General features: G+C 33.0%; 1 long non-coding RNA gene across 1 annotated transcript; it reads right to left on the bottom strand.

Annotated features, from left to right (window-relative positions):
* Positions 1 to 6,567: 6,567 nt before the first annotated feature.
* Positions 6,568 to 7,595, bottom strand: LOC114760465 (uncharacterized). Its single transcript, XR_003742059.1, has 2 exons — positions 7,471 to 7,595; positions 6,568 to 6,804 (listed from the first exon to the last, which is right to left on the bottom strand). It is a non-coding gene; the product is annotated as an uncharacterized LOC114760465 (long non-coding RNA).
* Positions 7,596 to 7,819: the final 224 nt, after the last annotated feature.

Here is a 7,819-nt window from a genome sequence, read left to right as displayed (position 1 = left end):
TTCTCTTGACATTCCAAAAAGCACCACCCCTCCCGTAAGGAGGCAGTGCCCATCAGTTGATTTTGATAAGTCCCCTGTAAACAGTGGCAATGCTGACTTTTTCAGCATGTTTGGCGTCCATGGCGATAAGAAGGACTCTGCAACCGTACCTCCTCCTAGCTGGCCAACATTTGACTGTAAGACAATGATACCTAACATCATACATCGTCCTTTATCATCTCGCTTATATTTTCCTTCTCAGCTCATTTAAACGAGTTGTCGAAGTTTTTTGATATCGAGTATTGAGGCTGTTTGTTACATGAGCAGATTCTTTCTTGTTTCATCACTCCTACTGATCCTTGTTTTATTCATAATGAAGAACAAGATAGAATTGCTCTCATGTCATTCACTTCTATTTGACTGCCTCAAGACTACAGTTACTGTCCCAATTTTTGCTTTTCTGAATTACTGAGTCAGATATCTATGGTTGCAGGAGTTGTGTCAACACTGCAAGCTTACAGACTGTTCAGCTTAGCCCTTGGTGTAGATGTCGCCATATTATAGTTGCAGAGGGCATTGGGTGAATAACAGTGTATGTTTGGACAGTGCTTACTTCTGTTCACCCTTGAATCTTTAGACGACCCTTAAATCTGACCGTTTTTAAAAGAGAAGGCCTAAGAATCCTCCCAATCTTGGACGGCGAAATGACATTATTTTGAGCAAATTCTGACTTTTCATCTGATCTGGATACCCTAAATGCGGCCCAAATGCACTGATATTCAAACTGTCGAAATGAACTGAGTAGTCTGATATAATTCTCCTTGGATTAATCTTTAGTTCATAAGATTATTTGCAGCTTATCTGCATTTCTTATATCTTAATAAAAAAAAGGAATTTGACAATATTGGATGTTCTTACAGGTTTGATGACTGGATTTGGATGAACATGCCCAAGGGCAAGTGAGACGTCAGAATATAAATAGGAAACATCAAACACACATTTCTATATTATTTTGGGGCTTTTTTTTGAGAATACAGTTATGGTCCATGAAATGGTTTGATTTGCATTGTAGCTCCAAGTGTTTGTTTGTCTAGATATAGAATAGTACTTTATAATAACTTGATGTTCTCTTGCAATATTTCAGGCGTTTCTCAACAGCACGTCAACACATCCATTCAATTTTTGACCCTTTTCTTTGGGGGGGGGGGAATTAGTGAAAGGCCATGATCACTAGGGGTGTGCATAGACCAGACTGGACCGGGTTTGTTATCAACCCGAAGTCTGGTCCAATAATGACCTCAGGCTGAAAAAGACAGCCTAAGGTCTGGTCCAATCTAGTACCAACCCAAGGTCGGGTTGGACTGGACTTGGTCCTCTGGACTTCTGGACCAGTCCACAGTCTAAGACCTAAATTTAATTTTTTAAAAAATTTTCTTTCAATAGGAGACAAGATTGTAACTTACTATATAAATTTTGTACATATTTAATTCAAAGTTTATCAAATTTAATCATTCTCTTTCAATTTCCCAATAATGTTAGGTTTTATTAATTAATCCTCATTAATATAGATCTTATATTGTAGAAAATATATACGCATGCTCATTACTTAGGAAGTTAATAAATAAATATTGATTATTTGAATAGACAAAAAACTTATATAAAAAAATTAAACCAAATTAAAATTATATAAATAATAATTTAAAAAATCAGGTTAGACTGGATTAGATTAACTAGTCTGAGGGGCCAGTCCTTAGTCCAGTCCAGCCCGATGAGACTAGTCCGGTCCAGTCTGGTCCAGTCTTGTTTTGAGCTAATTTTTTCTGGACCAGACTAGACCGGGTTTGCTTGGATTGGACCGGACCATACCGGACCACCGGGTTTTTGCACAGCCCTAATGATCACAAAGCCTCAAAAAGGAATTGGGAAACGTGAGGTCCGAGAATCAGTAAATGCCAAAAGCTGATCAACCAAGATTATGGGTAAACTAAATCTACAAGATAAATCACATATTCATGAGTTTTGCAGTAGCCATGGTTCAAAACGACCATTTTTGTTAAGCAGTCCTTTTAATAAGATGAAGTAAACACGATAGAATTAGCAGAAAACTAAATGACAGACGGAAGGGAAAGAAAGATGGAAGAGTAAAATTCAACGACTAAAATTTTTAGTTGGTTGGGCTTTTTGAAGCAGTGATTACTATTGTTAGATCAATTGACTATTGGATGATTAGATCATTGATTATACACTACCTCCGGTTTTTAATATAAAATCCTGTTTGATTTTATTTTGGTCCTAAATATAATACCCCAATTCATTTTTGTCTCTCATATTTATATTTTTTTTCCAAAGTAACCCTTCTAATAATGATAGTTCTAGTTAATAAACTTGATTAGTAAAGATATTTTAGGAAAGACAACACCTATTTAGGACAAATAACTAACTCAACTTACTTTTTTAATCTCCTCAAATTAGTCAACTAACTCTTATAATTAGAACTGGAAGTAGTATTTTATAAAGAAACTAGTGGGAGTACCATTTGCTTGAGATGTTTTCACCTCTCTTTTCAAGGGTAATTTGAATGCTGTTTCAGCTTTTATATTTCTTGAACTATTGTTGCTTCAACCAAATGAAGAAACCAAGTAACCAACTTGAGTGAAATAATTCTCAATTTCTGATACCTAATTTCAGTGTTGATTAGGTCATAATATGTTGTATATGAGTTAATACCATTTGTAGTTCTAAAATTTGACTGCGTTCCATCTTTGAAATTTAAACTAATGGTTTTAATTTTTAAAATTTGATTTCATTTTCGTTCATTAAAAGATTTTTTGTTTTCGAGAGTGTTTTCAATCTTTTAAACTTTTGGTTTCAAATTTTAAAGACTAAAATCAAAATAATATTAATGTTTGAGGATTAAAAATTGTATTGACTCTATATACAGAGAGAGAGACAGAGCCATCAAAAGTAGAGGAAGGTAGGGGGCCTTTGAGAACACCGAAAAGTTCTGTAAAATAAAACAAACTCATCCATATATTTACTTTATATACCGTAACAGTATTTTTAAAACCATGATTTAATTTCTATTTAAATACCTCCGAGGAAAGAGGACCATTCTCCATAATTATTGCTCATTTCCGTCTCTGTCTTTGGTGGGTTTTGATGGGTTAATTCCATTAGTGGTTAACTGGAAAAGGACCATTCTCCATAATTATTGCTCATTCCCGTCTCTGTCTTTGGTCCTTCTCCTTAGCTATCTGCTGCTCACATCCACTCTTCTTCTTCAATTGGCTCAGTTTGACGATGACTGTTCCAACCTTCTCGTTGTCTTTGCATTCAAATTTAAATTTCTATCCGATCCTCCCAGGGAAAAAAATGAGGACCAAAGAAATCCAAAGCTACATTAATATGCTACAGACAAGCTACAAGTTCATCGTTCGCAGCAACAATAGAAAATCACATGATTCGGATCGCCCTATTTTGATTGCACTTCTTTACTTCCACGAGCTTCCTCTTTCCCTTGACCCGTTTGTCAGTCTAAGATCGCAATTTATTATATATGCGCTTGGACCCCCGTAACTTAAGTATACGTGGGCCCTACTTCTTGTGGCACACCCCCCCACAAAAGTATAACATTCACATGAATATTATATATATATATATATATATATAATATAATATGATTTGTGAAGGTATATGCAAACCTGAAGCTTTTTCTTATAGGGCATTCATCATTTAACGTCACATTTATATATTGGGAAATTAGGAAATTATGTAATGCACGAGACATCCTTTTTAGTTTAGATTATTTAAATCATATTTAGAGAGTTAATTTCTCTTGTAATGTTAATATATTTATAACTCTAAAATGAACGAACATGAAATTAAAATTTTTTAAAGATAATTAATTAAAAATTTCAATAATATAAATTTAAACAGTTTAAACAGCACGTTCATTGTTCGGAAGATCCGTGAATGAATGTGGTTTGTGGGACATCAAAAGGTCTGGTTTGATGGTTTCATCATCACGAATCTGACGGAGAAAGGGTCCCACATATTTTTACAAGGTTCACTCGTCGTATCCCAAGTCATTCAATTCAGAAACCAAGGATGATGTTGATGATTGCGATGAAGAACAAGACAAGTTGGTAGCATTTGTTACTATTTGGTCGGGAATACCTTTTTCTTTTTTTTTTTTGTGAGGTCGAAGATAAAACAAACAATTAAATATATAGTCTAATTTATATTTCAACATAATATTAACACAGTGATTAAATTTATTTATATCTTAAATTTATTTGTATTTTTTAATTTTACCCTTAACTAAATGTTAGCCCCCATCTACAAATAACCAAATGACCTATTGGTTAAAAACAATAGATATATAAAAATACAGCTCATAAATAAAACAGACCATCTTAACCTCTTTTTTTTTTTATGTATAGATAGCATGCTATGGTATTTTTTTAGCTTTAGTAAACACACCCTGTTAAGGAAGAGTATGGGTAATTTAAATCATTCATAAGAGATATAAAAAAAATTTTAATCATTTCTAAAAGCTTATAATGTGATTTATAATTAAGCACACAAGCACTCCCAAAAATTGATTCTCACCACGGGAATGGAGGGAGTAAATCAATGTTGATTTATATAAATGTAAATATTATTGTTTTGTTTTAAGGTTCGGCCGCAGCAACACAAATGTAAGTTAATTACTATAATTGAATGATGAATAATTTATTATTAAAAAATTTACTTAGACATAATGGCACTAGAAAGTGGAAACTTGCTTTCCGACGCTCCTACTAGGTGGGGTGATAATTGCTATCTATGCTTGAGAAAACAGCAATACCTATAAATCTATGAACAATAATCTACACACGCCATTATGAATTATGAGTGCTGATTCATTTTAGCTTCTGCCTTTTTTCTTTTTTTAACCTAAAACTAATAATAATATTATTATCGGTTTTTAATATAAGAGTTAGTTTTATTTTTAATTTAATCTCTAATATAAGATTTCAATATAATTTATCTCTTATATTTATTCATATTTTTTTAAATAACTCTTATAGTAGTTATACATGTTAAAAGTTCCGTCAAATAGTAGTTCTACCTAAAATGTACATGATTAGTAAGAGTACTCTAGAGAGAACGACACATATTATTACAAATAACTAACTTACTAATTTTTTTAATCTACTTTAATCAGTTAATTAGCTTTTATGTTAAGGATAAAGTTTCGTCAGGAAAAAAAAATTGAATTAATAAATTTAGAGGGGCTTAGTTTGATGATGGTGATTGGAGGAGCAAGATGGTGAGGCCAACAAAGAAGCACGTATGAGCAAGAGAGAGTGAAGTTTCAACATAATGTAAAACTAAACATAGAAGGAGAAGAGAGAGGAAGCATTAAAAGGGACAAGTCAAGTGCACGTTACTTTCAAGCAAATGTGTGGGGCTTTCACTTTAACCCCTTTGGTCTCCTTCCTCTGCTTCTCCTGTTCTCTCTAAAAAAGACAACTCTGTGTTACTTCCTCACATCATTCTTCACCCTCCACGCTACTTTCTCCCTCTACTTGTTAACCTCATACCACACCTATTCTTATTATAAGTTACCCCTAACTATTTTACCCAAGTTAAGAAGAGATGGTTAAATTGTTAATTTTGTTTAAAATAAAAAAATCAATTTACCCTTATTTAAAACTATGAATTGTAATCTTACAAAGCAAAAATGAAAATTATATCAAATTTTACGTAAGGGTGATTTTGAATATGAATATATATAGCGCCTTATTTAGTGACGTATAGTAAGGATCACCATTTATTTCATAAAGTATCTTATAATAAGAACCGGATTTGCATATCATAATTTCATATTAAGAAAATAAAGAGGCAGTCTTGTGCACAAGACGATGCATGTCATAGATGTTTAAGAGCAATATATAACATGTTTTCTATGTTTCCAAAATATGCTTAATTTTAGAAGATGGAAGCTAATTATACAATACTTGTATACATGACCTTTTTATGGTTATTTTGAAATAATATCTTACTATTTTTAAAAGATGAAAGAATTGTAATTTTAGTAAAATTTAAAAATAAATATGTATGTTGAAAATGAGGGGAAAATACCCATATAATTTTAATCAAAATAGAGTGAAATTTATGTAAAATTTAAAAAATAGAAGAACTTCATTTAACGTGAAAAAATGATATGTTCTGAAAATAACTGAAAAATAACATATGATTAATTTCAATAAAAGTCATGAGAAAATTACGTATTTATAAAAACACACACATTTTGTATACATGTCGTAGAAATTAATAGAAATATATAAATTAAGAAAAATCAATAAAATGTGTAACTTACCTTTACATTTACTTATAGGATTTATTTTATGCGTGTGAAGGTCACATCAATTGTTAAAATTAATTTTTTTCCATCACATGTATTTAAGAATTTATTGTCCTAATCACCTAAACCACATGAACTTGTCCAAGAACTCAAACCACTGTCAAATTTTTAGAACCCCAAATGGCCAAATCACATCATGACAAGCTCTGATTGCTTAATTGCACATTACAAGCATCTTCTTCCATCCATTGCTGCTTTATTCAAACCACAACATCCCATATATATAACACCAAACACACCATACTAGAGACTGAATAGCTGCCAATAAAGCAACATCTACAACAAACATATCCACAAAAAGACTAATGAGAAGCCAACTTATTCCCACTATCTTACAGGAAAAAAAGCTTCACAAGGAAAAGAAACTGCACTACTATTTCTGATACTCCATTGTATTTTTTGTACATTCCAATCTGCCAAAGTGAAAGAAACAAAGGAGTCAACAGAGAGATAGATTAGAGATATATATACCCACACACACCACACTAATTCTAGCTTAGATTATTTAACTTAAATCAAAAAAGCGTATCATTTATGGGGTTGATGTTGAACCGCATGATTAAAGTTAGGTGCATTGAATGTTAGTACAAACTAATCTATAATTGTCCAGGTGTTGGTGGCTTAATGCTTCAAGAATAAAGATGTCACGGACCATAATAAAAAAAACCGTATCGTTTCTTTTAAACTTGAGTAAGTGCATATTAGATGAACAAGTACAGCATCATTTCTGAGGTCATAAACTCAAAAAAGGGATTAAAAAAAGTCAACAGAAATGATAAACAATGTTTAATTGAAAGATTCCACAAGTTAGTGATTTTTATTTTTTTTTCCCGGCCAGTTTAACTACCGGTTTTAAATTAGTCTTGGCAATAGTGAGCTGTTCTTATTTCAAATAAACTTTGGTGGAAAGGGGAATACACATGGCAGAAAGCAAAACCACTCCACAATCATGGCTGGCTGCAGCACTAAGCAGCCTATGAACTAGTTCTAAACATTACCTAACTGAATGCTGAGAAATTCTTCAAGTTAAAAGGAGATAGAGTTTAAATTTTTGGCCAAGTTAAACTGAGAATTTATACCTTAACGTGCTTGCTAAGAGTGAAGATTCTCATTCAGCTCAAATATTTCAGGGGTTGGTGAAAGCGATGTTTAAGCACCGGCGATTGACCAATTCCCAGGGAACGCTGATCCGATTCCAGCCTCTGTAGTCCATCTGGTTGAGGAAGTTTGAATAAAAGCTTCGGCTCGCACATTAACCTCTTCGGAAGTCATGGATATGTCCCTCCGAAGCGACGCCGCGTCGTTGAAAGTTTCAGATTTTGTCACTTCTTTGCGAGCCCAGCCACTGGGTCGTCTTCTCCATCTTCATTGTCCCGAAACGGCTCTGCTTTCTCAATCCTCGCACCGCAAATGTCGCTCTTCTTCAGC

This window comes from Neltuma alba, unplaced genomic scaffold (assembly GCF_004799145.2).
Source record: "Neltuma alba isolate B1F8T4 unplaced genomic scaffold, ASM479914v2 tig00010980_pilon, whole genome shotgun sequence".
NCBI classification, from domain to species: domain Eukaryota; kingdom Viridiplantae; phylum Streptophyta; class Magnoliopsida; order Fabales; family Fabaceae; genus Neltuma; species Neltuma alba.
The sequence above is the reverse complement of the archived record's forward strand: the minus strand, read 5'-3'. Positions and strand labels throughout refer to the sequence as shown.